The sequence below is a fragment of the Molossus molossus genome, unplaced genomic scaffold, assembly GCF_014108415.1.
Source record: "Molossus molossus isolate mMolMol1 unplaced genomic scaffold, mMolMol1.p scaffold_m16_p_21, whole genome shotgun sequence".
NCBI classification, from domain to species: domain Eukaryota; kingdom Metazoa; phylum Chordata; class Mammalia; order Chiroptera; family Molossidae; genus Molossus; species Molossus molossus.
In genome coordinates this window covers 33,268,275-33,290,751 of record NW_023425357.1, presented here as the reverse complement: position 1 = coordinate 33,290,751, position 22,477 = coordinate 33,268,275, and the positions used below count along the sequence as shown (strand labels likewise).

General features: G+C 37.0%; 1 pseudogene; it reads left to right on the top strand.

The window, feature by feature from the left end:
- The first annotated feature begins 740 nt into the window (after positions 1 to 740).
- On the top strand, positions 741 to 21,071 carry LOC118639581 (annotated as a pseudogene).
- The last annotated feature ends 1,406 nt before the right edge of the window (positions 21,072 to 22,477 follow it).

Below are 22,477 nucleotides of genomic sequence, written 5' to 3'. Positions count from 1 at the left end.
CCTTAGCGGGAACCAAACCCGGGACTCTGGGGTCTGCAGGCTGATGCTAACCGCTGAGCCAAACCGGCCAGGGCCACATTTGGTTCTTATCTTGGTGCTGCTAATATAATAGATTACCTAGTCCAGATTGAAAGTAAATTTAAAAAATAACTTTTTAACATATATATTTTTTAGCTTGGATAGCAAGGTATAGTAATGCTATAAATATGCTTCTGCCCCAAGATAAAATTCACCTTAAGAATGTAGCTATAGTTAGCATGTCATTTATGTTTTTGATCTGTCTCAGGTAAACCTGATATTCCTAGGTATTTGCCAATTTTATCTGTGACACTTCAGCAACCTTCTGAAAGTAACAGCAACATAAAAGAATGAAACAAATTTTTTAAACGATTGAAAAACAACCACCACCTGGCATTAGTTTTCCTAATACGCTGATGACACTGAAGTAGCTGATAGATGGTGGTGGGAAGTAACTGAGCAGTGATTCAGATACCTGAATCTCCATATGAGAAGAAAAAAGGAATGGCAAATATTCTATTATTCAGACTAATAGTATACACCCATCTCCCCATAGTTCATAGAACACCGATTTGTTTAGGCACCCACCCTTTAAAAAAGTGACACAACCAAAAACTCAGGGATAAATCTTGATTTGTCTAAGCATCCCTAGGTAATTCATTATCCCTTTCTCCTTGCCGGTGATCATTGAGGAGATGAAGATATGACCCAGTTAATGAGTCATGAAGGAAAGTATGGAGAAAGGCTTCTGAAAAAGATTTCCTTATTCTTAGAAAGAAACACACATTGAAGAGATGGTGTTTGATTTTGCTAGATGCTGTTTTGAGTGGATTTGAAAACTGGAACTGCAGGGTCATCTTTTGACTATGGGGAAACCTAGTCTAAAGAACTAATACTTTGAGGACAGCAGAATGGAACAATTAAGAAGATTTGGATCCTGATGATGCCACTGAGCAGCTAAAAGAACTACCCTGGGAGCTATCCTATCTTGAAACTTCTTATTTAAGAATATACTTTCCAAATCTTTAAGTCATTTTGAGGTTTAATTTTTAAAAATTTTTTAAATTGCAACTGAAATTACTCTCAATGTGTACTTACTAAGTATCTGGTATTGTGCTCAGTGCTATACCTGAATTATCAAATTTAATACAAGAATCTATGAGAGAGCTACTATAACCCATTAACGGAAGAGGACACTTTGTCTTTCAAAGTTACACTACATTACCCACAGTTACATAGCTAATAAATGGCACAGTTGAGAATTCAAACTTTTTTTTACTTCAAAGTTAGACTCTTAGCTACAATACCTCTTGAGATACTGTATTTTATCATTTTATTATCAATAATTATGTCATTATTCCACACATACAAAAAGACTGACAACATTTTATGGGTATGTACTGGGATAATTTCCTGAAAATTGTATTCATATAAAAAGTTTTTTAGAGGAAAACATATCAAATATTGTACATGAGAACAACTATTAAGCCAAGTCTACAAATAGGCCTGTTAATGGGGTTTTCTATTTGGTAAATAATATCCTTACTAAATAAGTAATATGCTTTATTTCAGTAGCTTTAGTTTTAGAATGGCTTGGAAAACAGGGCAGATTGCAAAGATCTGTGCTGTGGGTTGGTGAGGTATGAATCATTTTTGTCAGCTTTGCATCTGTTGGGATATTCTGGAAGGTCACCTTTGACTAATGGGAATTCTCAAGAGCGTAGCAGCAATCACATATTCAGATTGACTGTTAATTCTAATTGCAATTATAATATGCTTAAGGGCCTTCTTAGAAATCACCAATTACTAAAAGTAAACATATGTTTACTGAGTATTTTACTAAAATACATAGTACTCTGCTAGATTTAGGAGACACAAAAGAAATATGACTATAAAATATTAGCTATCCTCAAGCAGTATACACATTTTTTTTTGGGGGGGGAAGATGAGATTAACACAAAATAACAAGAGCAAAATGCAAAAAAGCATATCCAACACAATTATATGATAATGAAAATAAAGAGTTCAGAAAAAATATCTATAATCAGTTGTCAAACATATATCTGTATATTTCTTTGTAAGATTCAGTAAGTTTTCATTATCTCGTCTGAAATTCACTAAATTGTATCAAGATAGGAAAGGCAAGTAATATTTAATCAGTACATAATGACAGCTACCATTAATGATAACCACCAACCTCCAATATATCAGACACTGTATAAAGCATTTTTCCTTTTTCTCTTTCTCATTTTATCCTCACAAGTATCCCATGTGGTAGAGACTATTGTTCCATTTCCAGAAACAGAAACCGAATTAAATGAACTGCCTGAGAGTACCCAACTAACAATTCACACAGTTAGTGCTTAACACTAGCATCAAAGTTGATACTTAGCAGTATCAGAATCGAGAGTCCTATTACTGAGTTTTGCTAATACTATGAAACACTAAATCTCCAAAACTTATATATATCTCAAGTCTATAAAGAAAACTCTTCCTTATTTTGTCTGAAATAGGCTGAAGCATAACTTCATTAAATCTAACCCTACTTGAAACATCACTATAAAAATTTTTTTTAATATAGGTCCATATGAAAGAGCCAATACTATATCCTCATCACACCAAATCTACATTCACCTCAAAGTTAGTTAGGCTGGGGCTAAATACAAAGGGAACTTTCTAGCCTCTCTTGTAATTAGTTGTTGATGAGGTGTTGCAAGACAAATACAGGGATTTATAGCTGCATCACAACTTATCCTATCCTATTAAAAAATAACATTATGGGACTGCAGCATAGGTCAATGGTCAGGAGCCTGAGATTTAAATTGGCGGTGGTTCCTCACTTGCAGCACTTGTAGGACTGGTGCTGGTACATCCTCTTGCCACGGACGACTGGGAAAATGACTGGCAGCTAAGTGCAACATTGACCATCATCAGTGTTTTTAGTTTCTCTACAACCATGAGATTGGGAAGCTGTCCTGTCCTTTGTATGTAGACTTGGATGGACATCTGGAGGGCCAAGGAGAGCAGCAACATGCCAATGCCGTTTTTTGGAGAGGAATTTGGAACCAGGCAGAATCTAGAGAGCTGCTGGAGCAACAGTACAGGTTATTTCAGACACAGGTTCATTTGCCAGCTCAAGCTAGAACTGCAGAACCTCTGCATAATGCTTAGATTTTAAACCAAATGATGACATCAAAATCAAAGCCAGCTTGTGTTTCTAAGAATGAGGTTTCAGAAGTTTCTAAGTAACATATTAAGCTTGTGATAAAGAGTCAAATATGGAACAAAGGGTGGTCATGATTTCTAAATCAGGATACTCTGCACATCTCTCTGACAGCCAGAGTTGACATTCAGTCAGTTGTTATGTACTGTAAGAAGATGCTCATTTGTGGAGAGTAGGAATTCTCCTTTGAAGAGCTGAGAGCCCTGAAATACAATCAATAGAGAAAGCATGAGCAGTGGGTAAATGAAGACAGACATTATAAGAAAAGGAAAGAAGCAAATGCTTTTGAAGAACAGCTACTGAAAGAGAAAATAGATGAATTTATAAGAAGTTGCATGAAGTAGAGACCTCCCAGGAGCACCTGCCTGCTTTGCAGGAAAGTCCTGAGGTTAATCCAGCATGCATTGGACCAAGTGTTAGCTCCCAGCAATAACTCAGCACTCTGTCTCTGTCAGCCATAACTCAGAGCACATGGGAAAGAAACCCACACAGGCACCTCTTCTGTTCCTCCTTAGGCCAATGTTGTCACTGTCACTTTGGTGTCCTCAGCCATCAGCCAGATTGTAGCTCCTCCTATTTCTTTAACCGACTTTATGTTTTCAGTGGCCAGATGAGATGTCAGATGTGTGACTAGAACTACTCAGGAATTCAAGCCATAGAGCAGAGCAGAGATGAAAGAAGGGTTCATCATGAATATGTTTCAGGTTCCCACATTTCCTGATGTTTCTGATGACAAAGATGAATGGCCATCTCTAGATCAAAACGAAGATGCATTTGAAGCTCAGTTTCCAAAAAGCAACAACACACAAGGTCTTCTGGACCTTGGGGAATCAGTAAGATTATCTCTTCTTTGTCATCTGTTGTTTTCTGTGTTTGAAGATGGAAAGAAAATTAAGGGTCACTATAGCCTAAAAATAAACCCACAGGAGCCAGGACTTTTGGAGAACACTCTATAAGCATATTTTCTCCAAAACCAAAGGAAGTACTTCATGCTGAAGAGTTTTGGGATGACTCGACCATAAGGGACATCCGCTGCACCAAGACACTAGCACCCAGTCCTAAGAGCCCAGAAGACTTAACATCTGCACAGCTTGCATCTACTCCTTTCCACAAACTTCTGGTGGACTCACTGCATGCTTTGGAAGATAAAGGTTGTGTGACACTACTTGTACAGGGTATAGGTTTATGTTATGTTTTACAACAAACAAAAAGACCACTATAGACACATTAAATTATCTGAATGCTAAAAAAACAACATTATGTTTTTAGGGTTATTATTTCAACAGATAATGTTAAATATGTCATTTAAATCACTGTGCTTAGGTAACACAAGTCAGGTACCCTGTTTCCACTGGGCTTTCAGGTTTACTATTACCTAAATACTCTATATTCTAGACTCTCAGCCTCATAATCCTCGCTCAGTCAAGCCTAATCAAACTCCCCCAAAACAAGGTCAGTGTCCCAAAATTCTTCTGAGAATGCTTTGTATTTGAAAGGTATCTCATTAATTTACAAATTCTCAGAATACTAGAATATTCCTAATGCATAGTCATTGTTTTCTTCTCAAAGGAATAATATATTTAGAAAACCTGAATAAGATTAAAAGATAAAGAATCAAAACAAAGACAAAGGGTTTTCTCATTAACTTTAGGTGAGAAGAGTGACTGTCAAAACAATAACCACATCAAATTTATATATATTTTTTGTTGTGGAAAAATATTAAGTTATTCACAATGTTGTACAACCACCACCACTATTTCCAGAACGTTTACATCACCACAGAGATTATGTACTCATAAAGCAGTAACTTTCCATTCACATGCCCCCTCCTGCCCCCTCCTGCCACAGTAATCTACTTACTGTCTTTATGAATAATATAACTTTTGGAATAATAAAATATTGACCTTTTGTATGTGGCTTATTTCAGTAGCATACTATTTTCAAGATCCATCTATCTTGTTGAATGTATCAAACTTTATTTCTTTTTATGGCTGAATAATATTCCCTTTTGTAGATATACCATACTTTATCCATTCATATGATGGCCATGGTTGTTTCCACCATTTTGAAATGGTGAATAATGCTTTCATGAACACTGATATACAATAATCTGTTTAAGTACCTGTTTGGATATACAGTCACGGTTAATCAGTTCCAGACTCTACTGCAATAAATGAATTTCCACAAAGTAGGATTCTGTGTTCATATACAGTCATCCCTCACCACTTTGCACTTTGACTTTCGCAGCTCCTCTCTATCGCAGTTTTTTAGAGAGAAGCCACGAAAGTCGAAGTGCAAAGGGGCGAGGGACAACTGTATACCAAGAAGTGGAATTGCTATGTTTAACTTTTTATCTTATTTTATTTTTTGTAAATCCTCACCCAAGGATATTTTTTCCATTGATTTTTAGAGAGAGTGAAGGGAGGGAGGGAGGGAGAGAAAGAGAAAGAGAGAGGAAAATACATCGATGTGAGAGAGACATATTGATTGGTTGCCTCCCACACATGCCCTGACTAGAGCCAGATATTGATCCTGAAACCCAGGTACATGACCTTGACTAGGAATCAAACCCAAGACCGTTTAGTGCATGGGCTGATGCTATAACCACTGCAAAACAATGGCCAGGCCACTATGTTAACTTTTTGAAGAACTGCCAAACAGCTGTACCATTTTACAATTCCAAGAGCAATGTAAGGGGTTGCTAATTTTTCTACATATTTTTCTAACATTTATTTTTTTTAATGAAATAATGGCTATTTTATTTTGTATTTTTAAGAAGTTATCAGATTACCTATGGGGAAAAAATTGAATGTGGAGTTTATTTATTTGTATTTTAAGTTTCTAAAAAGATCACTCTTTATTATGTATATGTAAAATGAAATAAATGAGTTGTTATCTTTAGTATTTAGTGAGAGCTTTTATTTCATTTTTACTTCTTTTATTTTCTTTTTTATTGAATTTACTGGGGTGACACTGGTTAATAAAATTATATAGGTTTCAAGAGTACAATTCTGTAATATATCATTGTATATTGTATTATATGATTAACACCCCAAGTCAAGTTTCCTTCCATCATCATTGCCAACACTCCAAAATCTGTTATTTTCTATTCCTTTCTTCTTTTTTTCTTTATTGATTTTAGAGAGAGAGGAAGGAAGAGGAGAGAAAGATAGAAACATTGGTAAGAAAAAACAGCAACTGGCCACCTCCAACATGCCCCGCACTGGGAATTTGACTCACAACTTGGGCATGTGCCCTGACCGGGAACTGAACTGGTAACCTCTTGGTGCATGTGTCAATGCTCAGTCACTGAGCTATACCAACTGGGCTCCTCTTTTTTTGATAACAGCCATCCTACTGGGTATGAAGTGGTATCTTACTGTGGTATTTATCTGCATTTCCCTTAGGGATAATTAAGTGAGCATCTTTTATTTTTTTATTGGCTATTTTATATCTTCTGGAGAAATGGCTTTACATTTATTTATTTATTTATTTATTTATTTATTTATTTATTTATTTATTTATTTATTTATTTTAATCCTCACCCGAGGACATTTTCCATTTTTTGTTCAGATAGAGTGGGAGGGAGAGAGAGAGAGGGAAACATCAATGTGAAAGGGACACATCGAGTGGCTGCCACCCACACAACCCAACCAGGGCCGGGGACAAACTGCAACCGAAGTACATGCCCTTGGCGGGAACCGAACCTGGGTCTCTCTGGACCACAGGTGACGCTCTAACCGCTGAGCCAAACCAGCCAAGGCATGGCTTTACATTTAAATGGCGTTTCTCTTTAAAAAATTTTGATTTTCTTTTTACTGTCCAATTGTAGCAGTTCTTCATATATCTAGATATTTTACACATATCAAATATATGGATTGAAACTATATGAACCCTGGCAGGGTGGCATATCATCCCATACACCAAAAAAAGGTTGTAGGTTTGACTCCCAGTCAAGATATATATCCAGGTTGCGGGTTCTATCTGGTCAGGGCATGTATGGGAGGCAATCAATTGATGTTTCTCTCTCACATCAATGTCTCTCTTTAAAAAAAAAAAAAATCAACAAACATATCCTTGGATGTGGACTAAAAAGAAAAAGAAAACCTATTCGAAGAAATAATGATTGAAAAAATCTCTAATCTAGAAAAGAAAATAGATATACACAACCAGGAAGTACACAGAGTTCTAATATAGTTAACTCAAAGAGGTCCACACCAAGATGCATCAAATTAAAATGCCAAAGGTTAAAGACAAAGAGAGAATCTTAAAAGTAGCAAGAGAAAAGCTGTTAATTATATACAAGGGAGCTCCCATAAGACTGTCAGCTGATTTCTCAACAGAAATTTTGCAGGCCAGAAGAACTGGCACAAAATGTTCAAAGTGATGAAAATCAAAGACCTACAACCAAGATTACTATATTCAGAAAGGGTATCTTTTAGAATCAGACAGATAAAGAGTTTCCCAGGCAAGAAAAAGCTAACAAAGTTCATCACCACTAAACCAATATTACAAGAACTGTTAAATGCTAAATGTAAACGTTAGTAGACATTTCTCTAGAATATGTAAAATGTTTAAGTAGGACAAAAAATATCTAAAATATAAATAAAAAAATACAAAACAGAACAAATTCTCACCGACAAAGGCAAACACATAGTAAAAGCAGTGGACCAGCCAACCAGACAGCTAGTAAGTACAAAGGGTAAAGCAAAAGTAGGAATTTTATGTGTAATTACAATAAGTCAAGGGATACATACACACACAAAAAAGTTTAAAAATGATGACAAAACATAAATGTAGAGAGGGTGAGTAAAAACTGTACTGATTTTAGAATGTGTTTGAACTTAAGTAACCATCAACTTAAAACAGACTGTTATAAACATAGCTTGGTATATATAAAGCTCATGATAATCACACATCAAAAATCTACAAGAGATTTACAAGAAATAAAGAGAGCCCTGGCCGGTTTGGCTCAGCAGTTAGTGTTGGCCAGTGGACCAAAGGGTCACTGATTTGATTCCTGTCAAGGACATGTACCTTGGTTGCAGGTTCAATCCCCAGCCCTGGTCTGGGTTGTGCAGGAGGCAACCAATCGATGTGTTTCTAAAATTGATGCTTCTCTCTCTCTCTCCCTTCCTTGTGCTCTATCTAAAAAAAAAAAAAAAAAAAAAAAAATCAATGGAAAAATATCCCTGGGTGAGGATTAACCAAAATAATGAATGAATGAATGAATGAATGAATGAATGAATACAAATACAAACACAACACTACAGAAAGTAATCAACATACAAGAGAAGAGAGCAAGAGAGTAAAAAAGGAACATAGAAGAATTACAAGAAAACCCAAAAACAATTAATAAAATTAAAACTATATACCTAAAAATAACTACTTTAAATATAAATGGGTTAATGGTCTAATCAAAAGACATTTTTAACCCGAATGCATTAAAAAACAAACAAACATGACCCATACATATGCTGCTTATAAAAGAACCACTTCAGATCAAAAGAACCACACATGGAAAGTAAAAGGATGGAAAAAAATATTTCATGCAAGTGGAAATGAAAAATAATCTGGGGTGGCAATACTTATATCTGGCACAATAGACTTTAAAACAAAGTCTGCAAAAATAAACAAAGAAGGACATTTCATAATGACACAGATTAATCCAACAAAAGGATATAACTCATAAATATCTATGCACCCAATGAAGGAGCACCTAAATATATAAAGCAAATATTGATGGACATAAAGGGAGAGCTCAACAGTAACAGTCATCGTAGGGGACAGTAACACCCACACTGACATCAAAGGATAAATCATCCAGACAGAAAATCAATAAGGGTACAGTGGCCTTAAATGACTCTTAGGAAAGACTTATTGGTATTTTGGGGACATTTCACCCCAAAGCACCAGAATATACATTGTTTTCAAGTTCACAAAGAACATTTTCCAGGATAGACCAGTGTTAGGCTACAAAATAAGTCTCAATAAATTTAATAATACTGAAATAATACCAAGCATCTTCTCTTCTCTGACCATAATAGTAAGACACTAGAAATTAACAAGAAGAAAACTGAAAAACACAGAAACACATGGAGGTTAAACAACATACTATTAAACAATGCATGGATTAAAAAGATCAGGAAAGAAATAAAGATACCTTGAGACAAATAAAAACAAAAACTCAATAACCCCAAATCTATGGGACATAGTCAAAGTAGTTCTAAGAAAGAAATTTACAGCAATACAAGCCTACCTTAAGAAACAAGAAGAATCTCAAATACACAATCTAACTTTACACCTAAAGGAACTAAGAAAGAATAACAAACAAAGCCCAAAATGAGCAGAACAAGGAAATAAACAGATCAAGAAAAAAATAAATAGAGTCTAAAAAAAACAAACCAATAGTAAAGATCAATGAAACCAAGAGCTTGTTCTTTGAAAAGATAAACAAAATTGATAAACTTTTAGTATGATTCATCAAGAGAAAAAGAGGGCCCAAATAAAGAAAATCATAAATGAAAATAGAAGTGACAACCAACACTACATAAATACAAAGGATTATAAGGAAACACTATTAGCAACTATATGACAACAAATGGAAAAAACCTGGAATAAATGGAAACAGTTCCAGAAACATACAATCTTCTAAGACTTAATCTGGAAAAAACAGAAAATCTGAACACACCAATTACTGTTAACAAAATAAATAAGTAATCAAAAGACTCCCAACAAACAAAAGTCCTGGACCAGATGGCTTCATAAGTGAATTTACCAAACAGTCAAAGAATTAATATATATCCTTCTCAACCTATTACAAAAAAATGAAAAGGAGGGAGGGTTCCAAAACTCATTTTATGAAGCTAGCATTACACTGACACCAAAACCAGAGAAAGAAACTATTTTTTTTTAAAAGGAAGAAAATTATAGATCAATATCCCTGGTGAACATAGATGCAAAAATCATCAACAAAACAGTAGCACCCCAAATTCAGCAACATATTTAAAAGATCATATACCATGATCAAATGGGATTTATTCCAGGGATTCAAGGATGGTTCAATATCCACAAATCAATTAATATTATATACCACATAAACAAAATGGAGGATAAAAATATAATCATATCAATAGATACAGAAAAAATCTTACAAAATCCAACACCCATTTATGATAAAAACTCACCCCAAAGTAAAGATAGAGGGAACACACATCCACATAATAAAGACCATTTAAAAAAACCCACAACTGACCACTTCCGGTCAAGATGGTGGTGTAGGTAAACGCGGTATCACATTCTCCCACAACCACATCAAAATTACAACTAAACTACAGGACAACCATCATTCAAAGCTGCCTGAAATCAAGCAGAATGGAAGTTCTACAACTACGAAATTAAAGAAGCAGCTGCATTGAGACTGGTAGGAGGGGCAGATGCAGAAGAGCTGGTCCCACACCCACATGTGGCGGATAAAAATTAGGAGAATACCCCGGCTGCGAAGGTCCTCCCTGAGGACTGAGGGGTCGCCATTCCACACCAGGCGCCCAGCTCAGGGTTTCAGTGCCAGGAAGAGAAGTCCCCATAACGGCTGGAAAAACCAGCAGGAACTGAGGCTCAGGGAGGCTGAGGCTGCTGGAGCCCCAGGCATCTTCTCTTAAGGGGCCCGTGCATGGACTTACTCAGACTCTCTCTCTCTAAGCCTGGAGGAGAGGCAGCTCGAGGGGTGCCAGAGACATACAGGGAAGAACTGAGCTGTTTGGCATTGGAGCGAGGGCTGGAGAGGGGGCTTTCTCCTGGACAGACGTGCTGTCAGAGGCCTTTGTTCCTTTGGTGAGCCCTTCCGTGGAGTGGCAGACAGCCGCCATATCTGGGACTCCAGCAACCTGGCTCATATTTGTTGCCCTACCCTGGTGAGATTCCCTGAGGCCCTACCCCACCAACTTTCATGCCCACCCAAACTGTTGCCAGTTGGTTAACTATAGGATTGGCCTGTCTTGGATCCTGCTTCAGGTTTTCCTAAACTCTTTCAAACAAGCAGCATCTGGTCTCAGCTAGCCCCATACCTCTTGTTAAGTAATACATAGAAACAAACACAGAGAGGCAGCCAAAATGAGGAGACAAAAAGGTCCCAAATGAAAGAAAAGAACAAAACCCCAGGAAAAGAACTAAGTGAAATGGAGATAAGTAACCTAACAGATGCTGAGTTCAAAATACTGCTTATAAGGATGCTCAATGAACTTAGTGAGAACTTCAGTGAACTTAGTGAGGGCCTAAAGAGCATAAAAAAGGACCAGTCAGAAATGAAGGATGCACAGTCAGAAATGAAGGAGGCACTAACTGAAATAAAAGATAATTTACACAGATTCAATAGTAGAGTAGGTAAAGCCAAGAAGCAAACCATCGATTTGGAATCTAAGGAAGCAAAAAACACCCAATCAGAACAGCAAAAAGGAAAAAGAATCCAAAAAAATGAGGATAGTGTAAGGAGCCTCTGGGACAACTTCAAGCGTGCCAACATTCACATTTTGGGAGTGTCATAAGGAGGAGAGAGAGATCAAGAAATCGAAACCTATTTGAAACAATAATGGCAGAAAACTTCCCTTACTTGGTGAAGGAAATAGACATACATGTCCAGAAAGCACAGAGAGTCCCAAACAAGATGAACTCAAAGAGGCCCACACCAAGACACATCATCATCAAAATGCAAATGGTTCAAGATAAAGTGAGAATCTTAAAAGCAGCAAGAGAAAAGCAGTTAGTTACCTACAAGGGAGTTCCCATTAGACTGTTAGCTGATTTCTCAAAAAAAAAAAAAAAAAAAAAAAAAAGCTTTGCAAGCCAGAAGGGAGTGGCAAGAAATATTCAGAGTGATGAAAAGCAAGAACCTACAACCAAGATTACTCTATCCTGCAAAGCTGTCATTTAGAATCAATGGCCATATAAAGACTTTCCCAGACAAGGAAATGCTAAAGGAGTTCATGACTACCAAACCATTATTATATGAGATGTTGAAGGGTCTTCTTGAAGAAAAAGATAAAATATATGAACAAACAAAATGGCAATGAATACATAGCTATCAACAATTGAATCTACAAACACAATGAACAAGCAGAACAGAAACATTCCCATAGATATACAGAACATTTTGTTGGTTGCCAGATGGGAGGGGGGATGGGGGAATGGGTGAAAAAGGTGAAGGGATTAAGAATTACAAATTGGTTGCTAGACTAACAAACCTCAAAGGGAAGGGGAGTTGGGGTGGTGGTGGTGGGAATAAATAAACCAAAGAACTTATATGCATATATGCATAACCAATAAACACAGACAACAGTGTGGGAAAAGGCAGGAGCGGGGCGGGAGTGGGGAGGAGGGGGGGTCAATGGGGGAAAAATTAGGAACATCTATAATACATTCAACAATAAAGATATAATTTAAAAAAAAACCCACAACAGCCCTGGCCGGTTTGGCTCAGCGGTTAGAGCATCAGTCTGCGGTCCCAAGAGACCCGGGTTCGGTTCCCGCTGGGGGCGTGTGCCTCGGTTGCAGTTTGTCCCCAGCTCTGCTTGGGTCGTGCGGGTGGCAGCCACTCGATGTGTCCCTTTCACGTCGATGTTTCTTTCTCTCCTTCCCTCCCACTCTATCTGAATAAAAAAAAAAAAAAATGGAAAAATGTCCTCGGATGAGGATAAAAAAAATAAATAAATAAAAAAAAAAACAAAAAAACCCCACAACTAATATCCCAATGGTGAAAAGCTGAAAACTTTTTTCTAAGATCAGAAACAAGACAAGGATGCCTACTTCTGCTACTTTTACTCAACACAGTATTGGAAGTCCTAGCCACAGCAACCAGGCAAGGAAAAGAAATAAAAAACATTTGAACTGGGAAAAAAAGTAAAACTGTCATTATTTGCATATGACACTATATGATGTATAAGGAACCCCAAAGAATCCACCAAAAAACTATTAGAACTAATACATTAATTCAGTAAAGTAGCAGGATACAAAATTAATATTCATAAATAAGTTGCATTTCTATACACTAATATAATGAACTATCAGAATGTAAAATTTAGTAAGAAATCTCACTTAAAATAGCATCAAAAAGGATAAAATAGTCTCTAGGAATAAACTTAACCAGGGAGGTAAAAGACCTGTACTCAAACAACTATAAGATACTGAAGAAATAAACTGAAAATACAAGTAAATGGAAGGATATACTGTGCTTGTGGATATGAAGAACTCACATCTTTAAAATGTCATCCTACCCAAAGCAAACTACAGATTCAATACAATTCCTATCAAGTATCAATGACATTTTTAATAGAAATAGAACAAATAACACTAAAATTTATATGGAACCACAAAAGACTCCAAAATAGCCAAAGCAATGTTGAGAAAGAAGACCAAAGTTTGAGGTACTGTGCTACCTGATATTAAACTATTCTACAAGGCTATAATAATCAAAACAGCATGGTAGTGGCATAAAAACAGTCACATAGATCAACAGAAACAATAAAAAACCCAGAAATAAATCCACACCTATATATCTATTAAGCAATGACAAAGAAGGCAATAATATATAATGGGGTAAAGACAATCTCTTCAATAAATGGTGTTGGGAGAAATGGACAGAGACATGCAAAAGAAACAATCACTTTCTTACACCACATAAAAGAATAAACTATAAAAGGATTAAAGGCTTAAATTTAAGACCCCAAACCATAAAATACCTAGAAGGAAACATAGGCAGACACTGTTAGACATCATTCTTAGTAATATTTTTTTGGATATGGCTCCTCAGGAAAAGGAAACAAAAGAAAAAATGAACAAATGGAACTACATCAAACTAAAAACTTTTTCCACAGGAAAGGAAACCATCAACAAAATGAAAAGACAACCTACTGAATGGGAGAACAATACATCCAATAAGTGGCTAATATCCAAATAGTATATAAAAAACTCATACAACCTTGCACCAAAAAACAATCTAATTAAAAAATGAAAAAAAAAAAAAAAAAAAAATGGGCAGAGGGTGTGAAGAGACATTTATCCAAAGAAGACATAGAGATGGCCAACAGACATGAAAATATGCTCAATAACCAGGCAGATGCAAATAAAAACCACAATGACATATCACCTCACACCTGTCAGAATGGTTATCATCAATAAATCAACAAACAAGTGTTATTGAGGATGTGGAAGAAAGGGAACCCTCATGCACTGTTGGTGGGATTGAAAATTGATATAGCAACTATGGAAAACTGTATGGAGGTTCCTCAAAAAAGTAAAAACAGAACTCTCATATGACTCAGCAATTCTACTGCTGGGTATTATCCAAATATATGCAATACACTAATTCGAAAAGATTTTTTTATTCCTTCACTGCAGCATTACTTACAATAGCCAATATATGAAAGCAATGACAACAGGTGAATGGATAAAGAAGTTGTGGTACATATATACAGTGGAATATTACTTGGCCATAAAAAAGAATGAAATCTAGCCTTTTATGACAACACAAATAGACCTAAAGGGTATTATGCTAAGTGAAATAAGTCAGAGATAGACAAATGTCATATGGTTTCACATATATACGTACTCTAAAACATAAAATAACAAACAACACAGACACAAACTAATAGATACAGAAAACAAACTGATGATTGCCAGATGGGAAGGGGATTAGGGGATTAGTTAAAAAGGGGAAGGAATTAAGAAGTATAAATTGTCAGTTATAAAACAGCCTGGGATGTAAAGTACAGCATAGGGAATTTTTAAAATGCAACATTTATAAAACCATTTTGTTACTAAGTCTAGAAAGGATAATTATTTTCTTCCAAAAACTTTTCTTCTTTAAAACTTATCTTTTAAAAAAGATCCTAAATAGAAAGTCCTTTTATTCTTTTGTTTTCTTTTACTTCTCAAAAAGGTGACTTTTAATTATGTTTATTATTTCACTTCCTTTGTTCCCCTACTATCCAGGAATAGAAAAATCCAGGTTTTACTAATGATGTGTATTTACTATTAATATCATTATGGGCCTTTTAACTCTTTATTTCCGTTTATCCTGTTCTTATACAATTATTTTCTATTGTTATAAAAAATTCAAAATCCCTAACAGATTACAAGCAACTAGATGGGTACCTTTCATATGATGACAACCTCTCACATATTTTTTCTTCATATTGTAAGGTATTATCTCTAACTTAGAATTTCTTGCAGTCAATTTAATTTTCAACTCATAGCAATTGAACAATTATATAAAACCCTTTCTATTAAAGAGTACCAGAGAGATGTCAATTCCGGAAGTCTCTTCACTTACACCCCATAATCCCTGTATTCTCATTCACACTAGATGATTATTCTTTGCTTGAGATTCTTGTTTTTGGGGTTTTTCCAAGTTTTCTACCCACCTTCTGTTTCACGTGCTACCTCCTTCCTCCTAAATTTCTTCCTTTTCTTTGATCTCCTTCTTACTAATCTTTATTATCACAAAGTTTTTCCAATTTCTTCTTCGTCCTCTACCTCTTTCCCAAGCTCTTAAACAACATTTCTCCTTACTTGCTGAATAGCTTCATGAATGAACTTCATTTCCTTCTAAACAAAATTCTCAGTATCTGTTAATGGTTTATCATCATCCCTACCATGGAAGATTTAATCTTTAGAATTATTATTCAGTCTTTCCTCTTTCCCACTCACAATGGTCAACAGATCTTAAACTGAGGTCTTAAACTGAAACAGATAACCTAAATCAAAATTATGGGGGAGGGTTATAAAAAAGGGGGGATATCTGTAATACTTTCAATAATAAAGATACCTTTTTTTTTTTTAATCTTTACCCAAGGACATTTTTCCATTTCTTTTATTTTTTATTCAGAGTGGGAGGGAGGGAGAGAGGGCGAGAGAGAGAGAGACAGAGAGAGAGAGAGAGAGAGAGAGAGAGAGAGAGAGAGAGAGATCAATGTGAAAGGGACACATCGAGTGGCTGCCACCCGCATGACTAACCAGGGCCGGGGACAAACTGCAATTGAAGTACATGCCCTTAGGAGGAACCTAACCCAGGTCTCTCTGGACCACAGGCCGACGCTCTAACCGCTGAGCAAAACCGGCCAGGGCAAGATACATATTTTAAAAAATGCAGATTCATGTGCTTTATCCTGGATTACCTAACTAAATAGGATTTCACAGCTAGAATCCCGCAAGACATTTGCCTCTTTGCCTCTTTTTTTTTTTGTTAATCCTTTCCTGAGGATATTTATTTCCATTGATTTTTAGCAGAGGGGAAGGGAGGGAGGGAGGGAGAGAGGGGGGAGAGAGAGAGAGAGAGAGAGAGAGAGAGAGAGAGAGAGAGAGAGAGAGAGAGAGAGAGAGACATTGACATGAGAGAGACCAGGGCTGGGAATTGAACCTGCAACCCAGGTACATGCCCTTGACTAGGAATCGAACCTGAGACTCTTAGGTGTGCAGGCTGATGCTCTAACCATGAAACCATACCAGCCAGGCCCAGCAACCTGTTTTTTAAATAAACATACTGTGTAAGTCTTAAGCAAACAATGTTTTGGGAACAAGCACATTATATCAAGTTTCACCTAATTCTGCAGATTTTACCTTGTCAATGTTTCTCATCCATGCCTCTCCTTTCCTATATAGCCTCTACCCTGATCTCTTAACTGGACATCTGTAATAGGATTTCCTTGCCTCTAGGTTATCTTCTACTCTAATTCATTTTATACACTGGGGTCTTATTAATCTTACTAAATCACAGCTCTGCTCATTTAATGTGACAAGAATTTATTGAGAGCATACTATATATTAGGTGCTCTAGGGCAGAAGGTTCCAAATGGGCCTGATAATCAGAATCATTAAGTCAAAGAAATCTTTTCAAAATAGAGATTCTCTACTACTCTCCAGGCTAAGTTGGAATCTCCAGAGCTAGAATGAAGAAAAGTTTTTTGTTGTTGTTCTTTCCCCGCCCCACACTGCCACTGGAGAAGTTTAGTTTTAAAAAGTTCCTCAGGTGATGCTGATACTTTTGGGTAACATTAGACTGGAGCATATAAAGACTAGGACATGCTTGTGCATTTCAGAAAGTACTGGGGGAGATACAAACATATGCAAATAACTACCATGTAACACATTGATTAATGCTATATTAGAAGTATCAAGTGTCTTGGGAAAGATTAATTCTAACTACATTAAATACACTTAGTAACACACCCAGCAGCAAGAAATACCCTCCTCCTCTAATTTCCCACAATGTATTCTCTATAATTCTCTTAAGGTCTCACTTTTATTTCGCACTATACCTATTTTTGTATATGTCTCATTTCCTCTATACTTTTACCAGAGGACAGTGCTTGGCCTTATCAGGGCACATGATCTGATAAGGAATTCTTTTCTGAGTTCTAACTTATTTACAGGGTAAAGCTGTACTAAAAATACTAAATTATGCACAGTAATGCATTTAATAAATTATCTCAAAAGTAGAATGTCCTTGTAACACTTGGCTATATATGGCCAAATTTATGGATTTTAATCTCAGTATGGCACTTAGTACAGTTTCTTCAACACAGCGGGTACACAATAAAAAAGTTATCTGTGAGCCTAGAGGTCTGGGGAAAATATCTTTGGATATGCAAAAACATACTTAATATGTCCAATACCCACCATAAAAGGTTATAGATTCCAAATTAAACGATATGCTAGTGACTTTTGCAAACCAATGCCCTGTGAGCCCAAACCAGTCAGCCTGTTTGTTTTGTCTGGATAGCCAATTATTGTTTTGGAGTGTGTTTTGTTTTGTTTACAAATTTTAATTTGAAAGTCTTTTGTCTGGGCAAATATTCTCTGATTTACCACAGATTCTACCACTCCCTATTATTTTACACTAATCTGATTTACACATGTATGTTATCTATAGGTCTAAAGATGAGCATTCTAATGATGACTTTCAATCATAACACTGCTCCCAATCTTTTCTGCTTTTCAGTGTCGGCTATTGTGATAAGCTAAATTGTGTTCCCCCTTTAAATTCATATACTGAAGTCCTAATTCCCAGTAACTCAGAATGCACCTATGGGAAAGAAGGTCTTTAAAACAGACGGTTTGGCTCAGCAATTAGAGGGTCGGCCTGTGGTCCAGAGAGACCCGCTTGGGTTCCCACTAAGGGTATGTACCTCGGTTGCAGTTTGTCCCCGGCCCCAGTTGGGTTGTGCGGGTGGCAACCACTTGATGTGTCCCTTTCACCTCAATGTTTCTTCCTCTCTCTCCCTCCCACTCTATCTGAACAAAAAATGGAAAAGTGTCCCCAGGTGAGAATTAAAAAACTAAAAAAATAATTAAAAAACTAAAAAAAAGTAATTAAGTTAAAATGAGGTATCAGAATATGCCCTAATCCAGTATTACTGGTGTCCTTCTAAGAAGAAATCTGGACACAGATGTGTATGTGTACACAGGAAAGACCATGAGAAGACAAAGGCAGAACATGGCCATTTACAGGCAAAGAAAGAGGCCTGAGAATGAAATCAACCCTGCCAACATCTTGATCTTGGACTTCTAGCCTCTAGAATTGTGAGAAAATAAATTTCTTTTGTTTAAGCCACCCAGTCTGTGGTATTTTTTTTTTATGGTAGTCCTAGCAAACTAATATAGCTACCAACTATATTTAACATTAATCTTAACTTAGGCATTGTACATCAAAATTATGTTTACCATGTTCAAGTCATTCTGCCAGGTACAGTGGAGAATACAATTCTAAGCAGTTTAAAACCCAGTAGATGAGGCAAACTATATGTAAGATGCATTCAATGACATAAATGATAAATATTACAAGGCCTAAAGCAAAAATACCAAATAAAGAATGTTGATAATTCTATAGGTGTTCTGGTGGGAGAGAGGTAACTATGAGCTACATCTGAAAAACTTCAAAATTTTACCTTGGTCTTAAAAGATAAGTAAGATTGAACTAAGAACTAGGTGAGAGGAATAGTGTACAATGTCAAATATATGACTGCTACTAGAGGGAACATTTTTTCCCCAAGTACATGTGATTTAGGTGCAAGTCTTCTTTCTCAGCTCTAAAATTACTAAATATTTTTAAATTAATGGCTAAATCCCTATAAAATTTAGGCACTTTTTGTTCTTGCCTGATAAATAACAATGCAACTGACTTTGTTCAGCACAATACTGACATCTAAAGGATACTCTGGTTCAACTCTAAGGCCTGTAGGGCTTATGCTGAGAGTTAGTTTATTTTCAAATTGTCTATGAAAGCAGTAAGCAGCTCATGGAACATTCTCTTTTGAAATCCTGGCCATTTTTGATCTCTTGCCTATCTATCAAATCTCATCATGTTATATAGCTCCAAAATGCAGGTGGCTTATGTTTTCTTAAGTGCCTCCTCTTCTGAAGAATGTATTACTCATTTCATTAATGTTTCATACCTAAGTATTCTAATGTATTTAATTTTTTATTTAATGAAATTTCTAACCTTCAGGCTTAGGTAGTTATCAGAATGTTTCATCCAAGCTGCTGGAAAAGTGCTCATTAGCAGGGAGTTTTGAAGATGGAATTTTAAGAAAGGGCTTGGCAGGAACCTAAACACATAGATCTAAGCCTTCATAAATGCTTCCCAGCCCTGACTCTAGAGGAATAAATTCTTCTTGATAAGTAGTCAAGTTTTGCCGAAGTTTTCTTTTAGATTTTGGTGACAAGCATTTAACAGTGACTTTTGTGGCTAAAAGATGTGTTTCAAAGCTGTAAGATTTAAAAAAAAATTGTCTGTAGAAAGCCCTATTTCTCCTTTGGCATGCAAATGTTCACTTTCTTTCATACATGAGACAGATTTATGTGAGACCATCATCCTCAAATACCATACACGTTGAACCAAAGTAGCCATGGTTTGTATCATCTGGTTTCAATCACTTTAGATTAAACAGACTCTTGCAGAAACAAGAAACTCAGCTGAATTAGTTTGATTCTTGGAATGGCTTGGCCTCAAAGCACCTGCCCATCTTCAACATTTACCTTCAGATTTATGGGAAATTAAGACCTTAAGTCAGTGACGCTTTGAGACTGTACAGAATATTTTAAAATTCAGGTATCGCTCTGTCCATTACCCGGTTCAGATGGAATTTGGGAGTTAGAAAGAACCAGACTTTTAAATTTAATCCTAACTCAAATTGCATCCAATGTTTAAGTACTTAAAAATGTGTACAGTACAGTAAAATATTCACACGGTAAGAAGTTACTAAATGTTTAGAGATCCAAATTTTGGCCTTTATCCTTTTTTTAGTACCTTCTCCTTCCCTGACAAAGTGGACCAGAGTTTCTGTTACCACCCCTCCCCCTCCATATAAGAGGGGGTGGTTTTACCACAGGCTTACCTTAGGAAAACAACTTGAATTTTAAAACTGGACAAGAAAGCGTTTGTTGAGAGAGAGAAATTAAGGAAACGGAGGCCATTAGCTTAACCCAAACACAAGCCTGTGGTTACTCTTAAGGAAAAGGACTCAGCCCCCAAAAGCGTCGTCCACCTGGCAACGCAGCGTTTCCCGCGGAGTCTCGCCTTCCGGCCACCTCGGCCCGCCCACCCGGAAGCCGTCGTCTTGGCAACACTTACGTCCCACCCCGTCGCCACGCTCACTGTCTTGGACGTCAGGGGCTAGCCGAACTTCGATTGGTCTGTCTGTCCTTCATTGTGGGAGACGTTCGGGACCGCGAAGCTCTGGAATTCATATTTGAGTTTGTGGCGCGTAGGGTTCGCGAGGTGCGGAACGGAGCTGGGCGTCTTGCGGGAACCAGCAATCTCAGTGGTGAGCGACTGTGAGGGGAGAATGACGAAAAGGGCGGCTGGAGGTGGAGGGGCAGCCAGTCAAAGCAGGTCGCCTCCAAATGGGGGACTTCAGCGGAGCTGCTTCATTCACCTGAGGGCAGGCCCTCGGTTCGCCCACTCGCAGCTTCTAGGCTCTTCCCTCACGTCCTTTCCCTCGCGTCTCGGAGACTGCACTCCCGCCTTCCTTCCGTTTCCCCTGAAGGAAGGCTCCTCCGGACGCCGTCTTCCTTCTTTCACCAACAGTGTCTCCTCAGCTTCCTTTCCCCACCAGCAGCCACACTCCAGCTCCGACGTGCTTTGACCTCATCCAAGTGTATTTTACTTCCCACGAATCCATTTCATAATTAAATACCGGCTCCATCACCAACACCCAGAAACTTTTTACCTGCACTTGGCACTGTGCAAAAATGCCTCAACCCGTGTGACGCAACCTGTGAGCATCTCACATCGCGCAAACTGAGTCCAGAACGTTCTTTATCAAGAAACGGGGTGCTGCTGTCCTTCTTCCACCTGGGGCGTAGTGAAGATCACGTGGAAAGTAGCCTGTGAAAGCGCTTTAAAGCGCTACAGAAGTGTAAGTTACTGTTGCTACAGTTGCTAACGCTGATGATGATGATTCATATAAAAAACGTGATTATTTTGTTCTTGGTTGGACCCTATCGATACATACGTCTTATATTGGGTTTATGAGTACCGCCCAGCCCTTTAAACAGAATAAAGCCAGTAGGTCTGTTGAAGTACAAACTCTGAGGCATGATCAGAAACATAAAAGCAACCACTAGTTGAAAAATCATAACTAACCTTTAGCTTCTCTATTTTGATATGACATCCCTCCACCCCCAATGTATTTAATGTCAAATTAAGATTCAGGACCGTTTCAGGAGTTTTATGGTATAAATAGACAACTTGCCCCACATCCCGTCTATGACGATGAAAAACCTCTATTTTCTTTCCAACTTGATAATTCAGCTTGATTTTTTTATATGTCCAGCCTCTGGAACAGAGGTTCTTAACTTTTTGGAGGGTCATAATCCCCTTTAAGGAACAAGGGAAACCTTGGAGCTTTTGTATAGAATATGACACATAACACCACAATATTATATACATTTGTGAGAGTTTTAGAGTCCACTCTGATGTAGGATATCTGTAGGATCTCAATCCAGTTCTGGAAGTTTACTTATTTATAGTAGAAATAGTTAAACAGCAAAACCAGCAAAGTGTCTTTACTTTTAAAAATTGGTTGTCATTTAAATTCTGAGTTTTAAGACTTGTTCTGAAGAAAGTGGGGATTGAGAAGGCTGAAGCAGTTTGTATTAGTAGCAAAAATTTCAAATGAGCACTGGTTTAAGAATTTTAGAGAAGTCACTGAAATGTTTTCTAAAGTTATAGGAACATCATTC